Source organism: Hordeum vulgare, chromosome 6H (assembly GCF_904849725.1).
Source record: "Hordeum vulgare subsp. vulgare chromosome 6H, MorexV3_pseudomolecules_assembly, whole genome shotgun sequence".
Classification (NCBI taxonomy): domain Eukaryota; kingdom Viridiplantae; phylum Streptophyta; class Magnoliopsida; order Poales; family Poaceae; genus Hordeum; species Hordeum vulgare.
The window spans coordinates 177,040,159-177,053,974 of NC_058523.1; positions in this window are offsets into that span (position 1 = coordinate 177,040,159).

Below are 13,816 nucleotides of genomic sequence, written 5' to 3' on the forward strand. Positions count from 1 at the left end.
GCAAGGTTTATTTGAAGAGGGAGAATACCGGCAGCTGGAATTCTGGACTGGAAAAGGAGCAAGTCTGAGTCCTCTATTCTGCGCAACTCCAAATGCCTTGAAAATCAACGTGGATGTTTTTTGGATTTTATAAAAAATACTGGGCAAAAGAAGTGTCAGAGGGGAGCAACCAGGGGCCCACAAGCCTGGTTGCCGCGGCCTACCCCCCTGGCCGCGGCAACAGGGCTTGTGGGCACCCTGGCGGCCCACTGGCCCCCCCTCTTTTGCTATATGAAGGGTTTCGTCCGGAAAAAAATCAGGGTGGAGCTTTTTCGTGGATTCGCCGCCGCCACGAGGCGGAACTTGAGCAGATCCAATCTAGAGCTCCGAAATGACGATCCTGCCGGGGAAACTTCCCTCCCGGAGGGGGAAATAGTTGCCATCGTCATCACCAACACTCCTCTCGTCGGAGGAGAGGCATCTCCATCAACATCTTCATCAGCACCATCTCCTCTCCAATCCCTAGTTCATCTCTTGTAACCAATCTCCGTCTCGCGACTCCGATTCGTACTTGTAAGGTTGCTCGTAGTGTTGATTACTCTTTGTAGTTGATGCTCGTCGTACCCAAGCGCCGGTCCACCCACATATCAAACTATCAAAGTAACGAACGCGGATCATATGAACATGATGAAACTAGCATGATAGAAATTCCCGTGTGTCCTCGGGAGCGCTTTTCCTCTTGTAAGATTTTGTTCAGGCTTGTCCCTTGCTACAAAAGGGATTGGGCCACTTGATGCACCATTGATACTACTTGTTACTTGTTACTTTTCGCTTGCTATGTTTCACCTCACTACACCATCACTTGTTACCGCTACTTTCACTGCTTGCAGTTATTACCTTGTTGAAAACCGTTTATCAGAGCCTTCTCCTCCTTGTTGGGTTCGACACTCTTACTTATCGAAAGGACTACGATTGATCCTCTATACCTGTGGGTCATCTTTTACTGGCAAGTCTCTTTACTCGTTCCGTAATACAAGATCCCGTGGCTTACACTAAGTCACATTGCTTGCAAGGCTTGTGTGTGATGTTGTATTACCGAGTGGGCCCCGAGATACCTCTCCGTCACATAGAGTGACAAGTCCCAGTCTTGATCCATACTAACTCAACAGACACCTTCGGAGATACCTGTAGAGCATCTTTATAGTCACCCAGTTACGTTGTGACGTTTGATACACACAAGGTATTCCTCCGGTGCCAGTGAGTTATATGATCTCATGGTCATAGGAATAAATACTTGACACGCAGAAAAACAGTAGCAACAAAATGACACGATCAACCAAGCTACGTTCATTAGTTTGGGTCTAGTCCATCACATGATTCTCCTAATGATGTGATCCCGTTATCAAGTGACAACACTTGCCCATGGTCAGGAAACCTTGACCATCTTTGATCAACGATCTAGTCAACTAGAGGCTTACTAGGGACAGTGTTTTGTCCATGTATCCACACAAGCATTGTGTTTCCAATCAATACAATTATAGCATGGATAATAAACGATTATCATGAACAAAGGAATATAATAATAACTAATTTATTATTGCCTCTAGGGCATATTTCCAACAGTCTCCCACTTGCACTAGAGTCAATAATCTAGTTCACATCACCATGTGATTTCAACGAATCCAACACCCATATATTGATCACGTCTTGCTCGTGAGAGAGGTTTTAGTCAACGGTTCTGAAACTTTCACATCCGTGTGTTCTTTACAAATCTTTATGACATCTTATAGATGCTTCTACTACGTGCCATTAAGAAATACTCCAAATATCTACTCTACTATATGAATCCGTTTCACTACTCATAGTTATTCTGATTAGTGTCAAAGCTTGCATCGACGTAACCCTTTACGACGAACTCTTTAACCACCTCCATAATCGAGAAAAATTCCTTAGTCCATCAGTCACTAAGGATAACTTTGACTGATGTTCAGTGATTCAATCCTGGATCACTCTCTGTACCACTTAACAAACTTGTGGCAAGGCACATATCAGGTGCGGTACACAGCATGGCATACTGTAGAGTCTACGGCTAAGGCATAGGGGACGACCTTCGTCCTTTCTCTTTCTTCTGCCGTGGTCGGGCTTTTGAGTCTTACTCATATTCACACCTTACAGTACAACCAAGAACTCCTTCTTTGCTGATCTATTTTGAACTCCTTCAAAAACTTGTCAAGGCATGTATTTCATTTGAAAGTTCTATTGAGCATATTGATCTATCTCTATAGATCTTGATGCTCAATGTTCAAATAACTCTATCCAGGTCTTCCTTTGAAAAACTCCTTTCAAACAACCTTTTATGCTTCATAGAAATTCTACATTACTTCTGATCAACAATATGTCAACCACATATACTTATCAGAAATTCTATAGTGCTCCCACTCACTTCTTTGGAAATACAAGTTTCTCATAAACCTTGTACAAACCCAAAATCTTTGATCATCTCATCAAAGTGTATATTCCAACTCCGAGATGCTTGCACCAGTCCATTGAAGGATCGCTGGAGCTTGCATACTTGTTAGTATCCTTAGGATCGACAAAACATTCTGATTGTATCACATACAATCTTTCCTCAAGGAAACCGTCGAGGAAACAATGTTTTGACTTCCTATGTGCAATATTTCACAAATAATGCAGCAACTACTAACATAATTCCAACAGACTTTTAGCATCGCTACGAGTGAGAAAGTCACATCATAGTCAACTCTTTGATCTTGTCGAAAACATCTTTGCGACAAGTCGAGCTTTTCTTAATAGTGACTTATCACCATCATCGTCTGTCTTCCTTTTAAAGATCCATCTTTACTTAATAGTCTTACTACCATCAAGCAGTTCTTCCAAAGTCTACACTTTGTTTTATACATGGATTCTCTCTCAAATTTCATGGCCTCCAGCCATTTGTCGGAATCCGGCCCCACCATTGCTTCTCCATAACTCGTAGGTTCATTGTTGTTCAATAACATGACCTCCAAGACAGGGTTACCGTTCCACTCTGTAGTAGTACGCGACCTTGTCGACCTACGAGTTCTGTAGTAACTTGATCTGATGCTCAATGATCACTATCATGAGCTTCCACTTCAATTGGTGTAGGCGCCACAGGAACAACTATAAACGTAGCATATGATCGTGTCAGTTTATTGCTATTGTTTTCTAGATATCAATGTATCTATTCCTATGACCATGAAATCATGCAACTCCCGGACACCGGAGGAATACCTTGTGTGTATCAAACGTCACAACGTAACTGGGTGACTATAAAGGTGCTCTACAGGTATCTCCAAAGGTGTCTGTTGGGTTGGCATGGATCAAGACTGGGATTTGTCACTCCGTGTGACGGAGAGGTATCTCGGGGCCCACTCGGTAATACAACATCACAAAAAGCCTTGCAAGCAATGTGACTAAGGAGTTAGTTACGGGATCTTGTATTACGAAACGAGTAAAGAGACTTGTCGGTAAGGAGATTGAACTAGGTATGGAGATACCGGCGATCGAATCTCGGGCGAGTAACATACCGAAGGATAAAGCGAACAGCGTACGGGATTAACTGGATCCTTGACATAGAGGTTCAACCGATAGAGATCTTCGTAGAATATGTGGGAGCCAATATGGACATCCAGGTCCCACTATTGGTTATTGACCGGAGAGTGTCTCAGGTCATGTCTGCATAGTTCTCAAACCCGTAGGATGTGCACACTTAAGGTTCGGTGACGTTTCGGTATAGTTGAGTTATATGTGTTGGCGACCAAAGTTTTGTTCGGAGTCCTGGATGAGATCCCGGACGTCACGACGAGTTACGAAATGGTCCGGAAACAAAGATTGATATATAGGAAGTTGGTATTTGGATTCCAGAAGGTTTTCGGGCATTATCGGCAGTGTACCAGGAGTGACGAATGGGTTCCGAGGGCCTACTGGGTGGGCCCACCATGCTTCAAGGGGTACACATGAGTTTATTGGATGTGCAATAAGTATTAATGGGCTGACAAGTAATCTAAGGAAAGCCCATGAGAAAAAAGGTGGAAAATCCAAAAGTGGTGGACAATTTAGGAAGGAGTCCTAATCCAAGTGGGATTGTAGGAGGACTCCTCCCTCCTCCACTTTAGTCGAGGCAAGGAGGCTCTCCTTGAGACTCAAGCCTAGCCCCTCCCTCCTCCTATATATACTAGAGGGTTTAGGTCTTTTTGAGACACAACTTTGCCACGTGCAACCCTAAACCTCTACTTCGTAGTTCTTCCTCTAGATCGGATTTCTACGGTGCTTAGGCGAAGCCCTGCAGGAATAGATCACCACCACCACCGGCACGCCGTCACGCTTCCGGAGAACTCATCTACATCCCTGTATATCTTGCTGGATCAAGAAGGCGGAGATCGTCATCGAGTTGTACGTGTGTAGAACACGGAGGTGTTGTCCGTTCGGCACTTGATCGGGATGGATCGTGAGACGGTTCGTGGGACGGATCGTGGGACGGTTCGTGAATACGTACCACTACATCAACCGTGTTTATTAACGCTTCCGCTTAGAGATCTACAAGGGTATGTGGATCCGATCTCCCTATCGTAGATGATCATCACCATGATAGGTCTTCGTGTGCGTAGGAAAAAATTTGTTTCCCATGCTACGTTCCCCAACAGGATCATGTTGTGCGCAATTACTATGGATGACGCAAACTCTTATGGATTATGGCATTCATGTGAAACATGTTCCATTGTTGTGTTACAATGAAAGTGCTATTAAAATTGGCTATAATCCCGTGCAGCATTCTAAAACTAAACATATTCAAGTGCGACATCATTTCATTCGTGATCATGTTGGTAAAGGATATATTAATATAAAGCATGTTCGTACCAACAAACAATTGGCTGATATCTTTACCAAATTGATGAGAAAGTGTTTTGTCATTTGAGGAGTGAGTTGAACATCATTGATACTTCAAACTTGATCTAGACTCAGTCGGATGCATGCAAGGGCATGATCTTACTTGACTATTCCATGATGATATTGATATGACACTATCTTATATCTTGGAAAACTATGACCCCTTGAATTGCATCTAACCTTTTGTAGGTACTTGAAAGAACTACACCTCACAAGATTGCCATCAACTCACATCACAAGCAATCTTGTCATGACCAAGTATGAACAACCCCTTCTTTGGACATGAAGGAAGAAGACAACAAAATCATTACCTTGACAACTACATGATGATAAATTCACTATTGTCATTTGGATATATTATGTTCTTCCTTGCATGACTAACCAATGTAAGTGCAGAGTGAACCAAAACGACAAGGATAGCTCCAAACTCAAGATGATCTTCATCAACATTGAGCATCAACAACAAGTTCACCTACATGCCACATCATCAACATCATTCGAAGGTATGTACTCATATCCTTGATATAGATTTACACCAAGTCATGTGGTAAAGCAACTCAAGTGATATGAATACATTAAAATGCATAATCGAAAAATGGTAACCCCACTTTGCGCTTAACAATGAGTATGACCTATGATCAAGCATTCTTTCTTGACTCCTCAAGTCAATATACTCTAATATAGGTGACCTAGTCACCGCACAACATCTAGATGAAATTCTTGTATGGTTCATGTTATTGTTGCTTGATTTCAACCATTCAATTCTCATCTATATGTATGTATTTTTTTAATGAGTTTTTTTTTCTTATTTAAAGTTTTTGGATATTTTCTGCCTATATGAAGTTGAGAAGTTGAATTTCATTGCAACCCGGTCTCACCGATCTAGGAAACTCGGTCTAACTGATTTCTTCTAGAGGCCTGCTATCATTCCGGGTTCTGCCGAACCATATTGCCTCGGTGACTCCACATTTTATCACTGCCTATGATCTTTTGGTATTTCTGGATTTTTGTCACAAAGGGGGAGAAAGCTTTTCAATGATCCCAAGTTTTATTACCTCCTGAGCTCTTATCGATCATTTCCATTTATGCCAAAGGGGGACATACTCTTGTTTCCCATAATTTTCAAAGAGGAGAAAAACTTCTTAGGAGGAGAAAACTTCAATGACCCTACAATATAAGAGGGAGAAGCATCTATGATTCCTAACAAATGGGGAGATAAATCAAGGGACTCTTATCTATACTTCAGACGGAGATATAGAGCAGAATCCATGATCCCTACTCTCCATGAACCCTTACCCTCTGACCTTTTTGTAAATTAATGTCAAAGGGGGAGAAATAGCAAAGCTTCCAATAAGCTTCAGCCAAAGGGGGAGATATATCAAAACCTCTTGCATTAGAATGAAAGATCTGTGATATATCAAACCTTACACAATCAGGGGGAAAGATACCATTAAGTGGGAGAGATATAAAACTAAAATAAATTGGTTTATTGCCTACTTTGGATTAAACTTGTCTCACCCTACCTACTCCCAATATATACATGCTATGATTCAGGGGGGAGGTAATCTTACATATTCACATTTATGGGAGAAAGTTCTAAGTATTATTGGAGGCATATATTTATCATCAAATCATATTTTCTCATATGTTCTTCATATCTTGGTACTGCTGAAGCTCATTGCATCTTTACAATATAATACTCTTGTGTTATCTAACATTTGTTTTCCCAAGTGTACTCCTACTACTAAGATTTTCAAGAACCTCAAGGTAAGTATATGCATCATATCCTTGTTCATGATGATCCCTTGTTTTTTACACATATTGTTTGCAACAGTGAATCTTGAACATGGAAATCCTTTCATTCACATATGTTTGATGCATATAACCAAGATTTACATGACTTGTCTTGTCCTTTCTACCATGTGTGTGCCCATGCAGTCCAAAGCAACTATCCTTTAAAAAGGGATTGCACACATTTAGGGGGAGCTTGTATTAGCCATGTATCTTTCAAAAGCTGTCATATTCTACTGCTTATCTTTATTTGAAGTTTTGATTGTATGTTGTCATCAATTACCAAAAAGGGGGAGATTGAAAGCACATATGCTCCCTTGGTGGTTTTTATAATTCATGACAACATACATTGTCTCTTGGACTAACACTTTTACCTAGCATATTTCAGGTATAGTACACAAAGAGCATTGGCCAAAGGATTGTGAGGAGAAACCCCTCGATGCAAGGAAAGGAATAGGATTGGCAAGGCTTCAAGCTACAAGACTCTACATTTTGTATTTGTGAGAAATCACTTTTGAATCCATAGGAAAGCCAATATTATTAAAAGGGGTGAGGTATTTATGAAGAATTGGTTGCTCAAGTGCTTAGAGATAGCCACGACAAATACTCAACATTTCTCTCACAAAATCTTTGTCCCAAGCCTAAACAACAAAATCGGTGCCACAAAGTTTTTCCATTTGGCCCTACCAATTTTCCCAATGACACATCCTTTGTGAAACCCTAATCTCTCGGTACCACCAACTTTCATATCGGTGCCACCAAAAGACAGTGACCAACTTTCTGTTATCTCTATTTCAAGAATCGGAATTTCCGAGATTGAAATCGGTACCACCGGGAATCGGAAACTGCCCTAGGTCATCGTATTAGTACCACCGAGATTCATATATCGGTCTCACCAAGAATTCAAAATTTGCCACATTTAATGCAACTCAGTACCACCAAGATTAATTTCGGTGTCACCGAGTTGGGCAATAATGTTGTAACGATTGGATTTTGAGAGATGTCTATATATATCCCTCCACCACCTCTCATTCGCAGAGGAAGCACTCAGAACACACACAACTTGCCATATCCATTTTTCTGAGAGAGAGCCACCTACTCATGCATTGAGATCAAGATATTCCAATCCATCTGTTTGAAACTTGATCTCTAGCCTCCCCAAGTTGCTTTCAACAAAATCAATCTCTCCTACCCATGCCAAATTTGTGAGAGAGTGACTGAGTGTTGAGGAGACTAGCTTTTCAAGCACAAGAGCTAGGGGTTCATCGTTCTACCACATATATTACCTTTTGGAGGGTGGTTCCTCCTAGATTGGTTAGGCGTCGCTTGGGAGCCTCCTACTTCATGTTGTGGAGTTGAATCAAGAAGTTTGTACAGGCAAGGAGATCGCCTACTTTGTGAAGATCTACCCTGAGTGAGGCAAGTCCTTTGTGGACATAAGCGATGGTGGAACAGACAAGGCTGCTTCTTCGTGGACCCCTTGTGGGTGGAGCCCTCCGTCGACTCTCGTAGCTGTTACTCTCCGTGGGTTGATGTCTCCACTAACCTGGACGTACGAAAGCACCACCTATCGGAACCACGCCAAAAATCACCGTGCCCATCTTTGCGTTTGATCTTCCTAAACTTAACTCCTTACTACATGTGCAATGTCTTTACTTTGCGCTGCCATATATGTTGACTAGCATGTGTAGGATGAACTAGACTTGTTAGAATTGCTAAAATCTACCAACAACGAAAGTTGGGAAACGGCTAGGTTTTAATTTTTGCAAGTAGTCTATTCACCCCCCCCCCACACACACACACACACCTCTAGACTTTCCTTCTAGCGTTCCAACGGCATCACCTATCGATAGTAGGCATGATTTGGTGTCTCCATATAAGACGCAATGTGTAGCATCCTCCGATAGCACATCCACCGGTGGCTTCACTTGCCGGCGACAAGCACCGTCCGACAACTCTGAAAGAGGCACATGTGTCACCCGTCGAGGTGCATCGAACCCGATCTGTCGATGGAAGGGATGTCCCATATCACCACCGAGTGCGGGATCCCAAGATTCGTCGCCATAAGGACCCGCCATCTGGCTCGTCATCCCCGGCGGTGGGTCGTTACCCTCCGTGGGTTGATGTCTCCACTAACGTGGACGTACGATAGCACCACATATGGGAACCACGCCAAAAATCACCGTGTCCATCTTTGCGTTTGATCTTCCTAAACTTTACTCCTTACTACATGTGCAATGTCTTCACTTTGCGCTGCCATATATGTTGACTCGCATGTGTAGGATGCAATAGACTTGTTAAAATTGCTAAAATCTACCAACAACGAAAGTTTGGAAAATGCTAGGTTTTAATTTATGCAAGTAGTCTATTCACCCCCCCCCCCTCTAGACTTCCCTTCTAGCGTTCCAACAGCATCACCTGTCGATAGCAGGCATGATTTGGAGTCTCCATATAAGATGCAATGCGTAGCATCCTCCGATAACACATCCACCGGTGGCTTTACTTGCCCGTGACAAGCATCACCCGACAACTCCGAAAGAGGCACACGTGTCACCCGTCGAGCTGCATCGAACCATATTTGTTGATGGAGGAACGTCCCATATCGCCACGGAGTGCGGGATCCTAAAATTCGCCGCCATAAGGACCCGCCATCTGGCCCGTCATCCCCAGCGGTGGGGACGCCGCCGCCACCGGCCCCACCTCCATCGTTTGGCCATCTCACCGTGTATCACCACAAACGCCTCCAACACGAGCTCTACCGCGCCACCATGGATCGAGGAAGAGGCTGCACCTCCACGGATTGACCCTTGAAAACTGGCACGGATTGACCCTTGAAAACTGGGAGGGATTGTCACTTCCCGACTTATGCACTAACCAAGGATGTACATATAGTTTTTGATGAGTGATTCCATCACACCAAGCTTGATCCTCAATAAATGGGAGAAAATCACATGCTTGTCAATTCTAGAAATTGTACTCGGATTGTTAAGCTACACAACCGCATACTTAACCACTGATCAAGGCTCTCTCTGCATCATTTAATTGTATGAATAAAATAAATTGGGATAAGGCCAATAATTCTAGTAAGTCTGGTCCCAAACGGGGACTGAGACGGTAGAACTTCAGCTAGCTGTTATTCGTGTTAGGAATTAATTAAATTAATTAATTAAGGGATAATCCCTGCTATGTCAGTTGCTTTAGTTTAGCAACTTCTCCTTGTAACCGCCTTTGTACTGGGGTATATATACCCACATCTTCAATCAATGAGACAACTGTTTTCATCATTTGCTCTCTCTTTCCTTTTTACTCTTTACACGTTATCACGCACTCTGCTCTCGATTAGAGAAATAGGCCACATCGGAAGAACGGCAGATGCATCACAATGAATCGCCGGAGACATGCTCGAACCTCTGCCGTCGATGCGGCGACCACGGTCGGCCCTTCGCAGCGACGCCCTCCGGCACGCGCGCGGCGTCCTCCTCGTTGCAGCCCCGCTCTGGGACAAGGGACAGCGACACGCCGGCGACGCATCGTCGCTCCCTCCGGCCCGAGCGTGGTGCTCAACGCCCCTCGGCTTGGCTCCTCCCGACGCGGCAGCAGATCGGGTGCGGCGCCCTCCAACCTATGAGACGCTCCGGCATCAGCGGCAGCGGGAGGCACACAGACGACCAACGGCGCTACAGCGGCAGGAACTGGGCGATGTCATATCGATGAGGCGCAAGGCAGGACGACGGTGACTCCCACCGCCACCTGTCCGGAGCGCGCGTGACGGCTCCCGACCCAGCACGGCTTCACCCTCCCTGTGCGGTCATGGCGCTGCTACCGATCGGCGGCTACAAGATGCGGCACCGAATGGTCAAATACAATTCGGGAAATAAATCAAGAATTTGCTCCTCATCATCATCTCGTAATCAATCAATTTTGTATGTACATCTATGCACTAACGTGAATGGCTTTGTATCGAAAAAAAGGAACCGTGCATTGTCCATGGAGGCCATGGCGAGACCTTAACACCGGGCCTGATTGTGCATCCCTACACAACGCGTGGCATCGTGATCCTGCCGCATCCAATAGGGGGCGGCGAACCCCTCCGGCTCGTTCGCATCCGAAGCCCCGGCCCTTGGCAGGTCCTCTCCGGCGAGCACATAAGGCTGGGCGGCGGCTCCCCATCTCCCAGCGCCCGGCGTGGCAGCAGTATGCGGCACACCTCGGCGGCATCGTCCACAATAGTTCCTGCCGCCGGCTGCGGCTACAATGGTTTGGCTTTGTCCATAAAGCGAGCAACGCTGTAGATGTTTTTCAATTGCTACCGCATACGCATACACAAGAGAGAAAGAAATTGGGGATCTTATCTTCTTTGGAATTTATTCAATTCAACCCTGTACTTTAAGATAATCATATCTTGTCCCTGTAGTTTCAGATCCATTAAGGGTTAATTGTGATTTACTAAACCGTATGTTTTAGTACCCAAGATTTCTAAAACTGCCATTCAATCTCTAACACTTGCGGTTGCAGTTTTAAGTCTTCAGACTTAGTTTGCTCAGTTTAGTCTATGTACTTGATGTAAAGCGTACAAAAGAAGAAAAAAAAGACATGTTCAATCTGTCTACCTCATGCAATCAATATAATATGTTACTGTGGACAACAACTAAATTCTTGCAATAGAAATTCAATTTTCTTACAAGTATGGATGTAAATTCAAACAAGAATTAAGAAGTGTCATACTTAATATGACTACCTCAAATCACATTTGTGGATCACAAGGTATTGATGGCATCTACTGCATAATCTACAGATTATCCATCATTACTGTAAGGTCTACATCTTGTCATTTTTGATAAGATGACTACTTTTAATGTGATTTTCGAATTCATAATGTGATTACCCAAAATTTTATTTGTGAAATCGCAAGGTACTGGTGGCATCTACCGCGCCATTTGCAGATTATCCACCACTATGGTGAGGTCTACATATTGTCATTCGGACAAGATGACTACCTTCAAAGTGCTTTTCCAAATATTAATATGTGACTACCTCAGGATATCATAAGGTAATATTGGTATCTACTGCAAAATCTTGCAGATTATCCAATACTACTGTGAGGTCTACATCATGTCATCCTGACATATGATTACCTTCAAAGTGATTTTCTTAAATATAGCATAACATAAGGTAATAGAATTATAAACATCTACTGACAATAGTCAGACTATGTTTTCTATTATTGCGAGATCTACACCATATTGGTGATTATCTTCAAAGTGTTATCCTATATAAATTGAGGTCTACACATATGGTTATAAGGCATCAGCCGTACTAGAATTTGCTCCTCCGAAGCATTTATTGTTGTTGTTCACTTAAATATTTTACTCTCATAGTAAATATTGTTCTTGCACATTTTGCTTGAATATGTCATAGAAAACTATGAAAACAACTGCATATACGTGTGGTTACCTTCTACTACATTTGTAAAATGCATGGCAATGGAGCCTACGTCACTATTTCTAATTATAGTGTCATCCATCCATCAAGATGGATACCATAATTTATAGTGAGTGTCTCAAACACTATTGCAAGATCCACATCACATTGTGGTCCTTATTTTCATAGTGACTAAGCAATATTAAAATTGCAAAGTCTATGTTTTGGCTGGGACTCTAAAGTCACACTTTTCTCACAAATGAAGCCCAAAACATTAGCAACGATTTCATCGCATGCACTATACTGAAGCTTTACACCCCATGTTCACCAAGCATCGCCTTGGCGGACTGTGCTCAACAATATCATTTCATCCATATATTTTATTTTACTCCAAGAAGTAAATTAAATAATGCATGACCATTTCATGTAACACATGGCTATTCTATTGATGCACATATGTATTTTATATGTCACCAACTTCACTTGATTCTCAAACTAAGTATATGATGGATACATGTGTATTGTCCTTGAATATTTCCCTAAGAGAAACATGCTGCCATGAGCACATCGCGAATAATCACCCATTCGTTTCTCAAGACCTCAAGTCTATCGCAGCTCACATTTTTGTCACTCAATCAACTTTAAGTTGAGATCTCATGATCAAATATTTTCATCCGAAGATCCAATTGAAAAGCCCTCAATACACTTTACATCTTCTTATGATAGTCCTACCATTTTCATGATGAAGAAACATGGAATTTCATAAAATCATCAGATTCACCCAACGGGTGCTATTCCATTATTTGAAATTTTTGCTAGTATTGTGAATAATAATCAAGTCATTGGTCACAAAATAGAACCATGATGTATTCAAAGTAAAGTGGAGGCTAAAATACAACCAAAGATGGAATTATTTCTTAATAGGGAATATCTCGTTTTCCAACGATCAACGACAACTCTCAAGTTTGTCAAATGTGTGGTTATTTAAACATCGTACCTATGATTACCAAACCCTCAAACATATGGTGAAACCACATCACAAATTTATTCAAAAGGCTGATAAATTCAATGGGATAAATTTGAAAATTTACAAATAACAACCAAAATATTTTGGTAGATGCTTGTTCTCAGAATCTTCATTAGAAGGAGAACTAAAGTTTAGTGCAGTAAATGGAGGATGAAATCATTTGCACTCAATAATGTGGGAGATCTCACGTAATCTCCTAATTATCCAACATATTATTAGCCTATACTTGTACTACTACATGTAGTACACTGTCCAATATCCTATTTCTTGGACATCATATTTGATAAATTTTGAATGTATGAATCAATTCATACTCAGTTTTGTTGCGTAAAAAAATAATTTTCTAAATCTTACAAAATATTTGGCTTTAAGCCTTACAATCCTGGTTTGGGGTTGATTAGAAAATTATTTACAATTCTATTGGTCACAACTTAACAAGTTGCAACATTTCCCAAATCATCAGATTTTATGTGCACCACATGTGCCATAGGGGAAATTAATTTAAGGAACTCTCACCTTACAATTCTAAATGAGCCAACTCATTCTTCCTTAAACACATTCAGAAGATATGTGCATTCTCAACCATTGTGTGGTATTTTATAGATACTTTATGGTACTCATGGAAACATTTATAAAATGATTCTAGTGTGTCTCTTGTCAGACAAACCA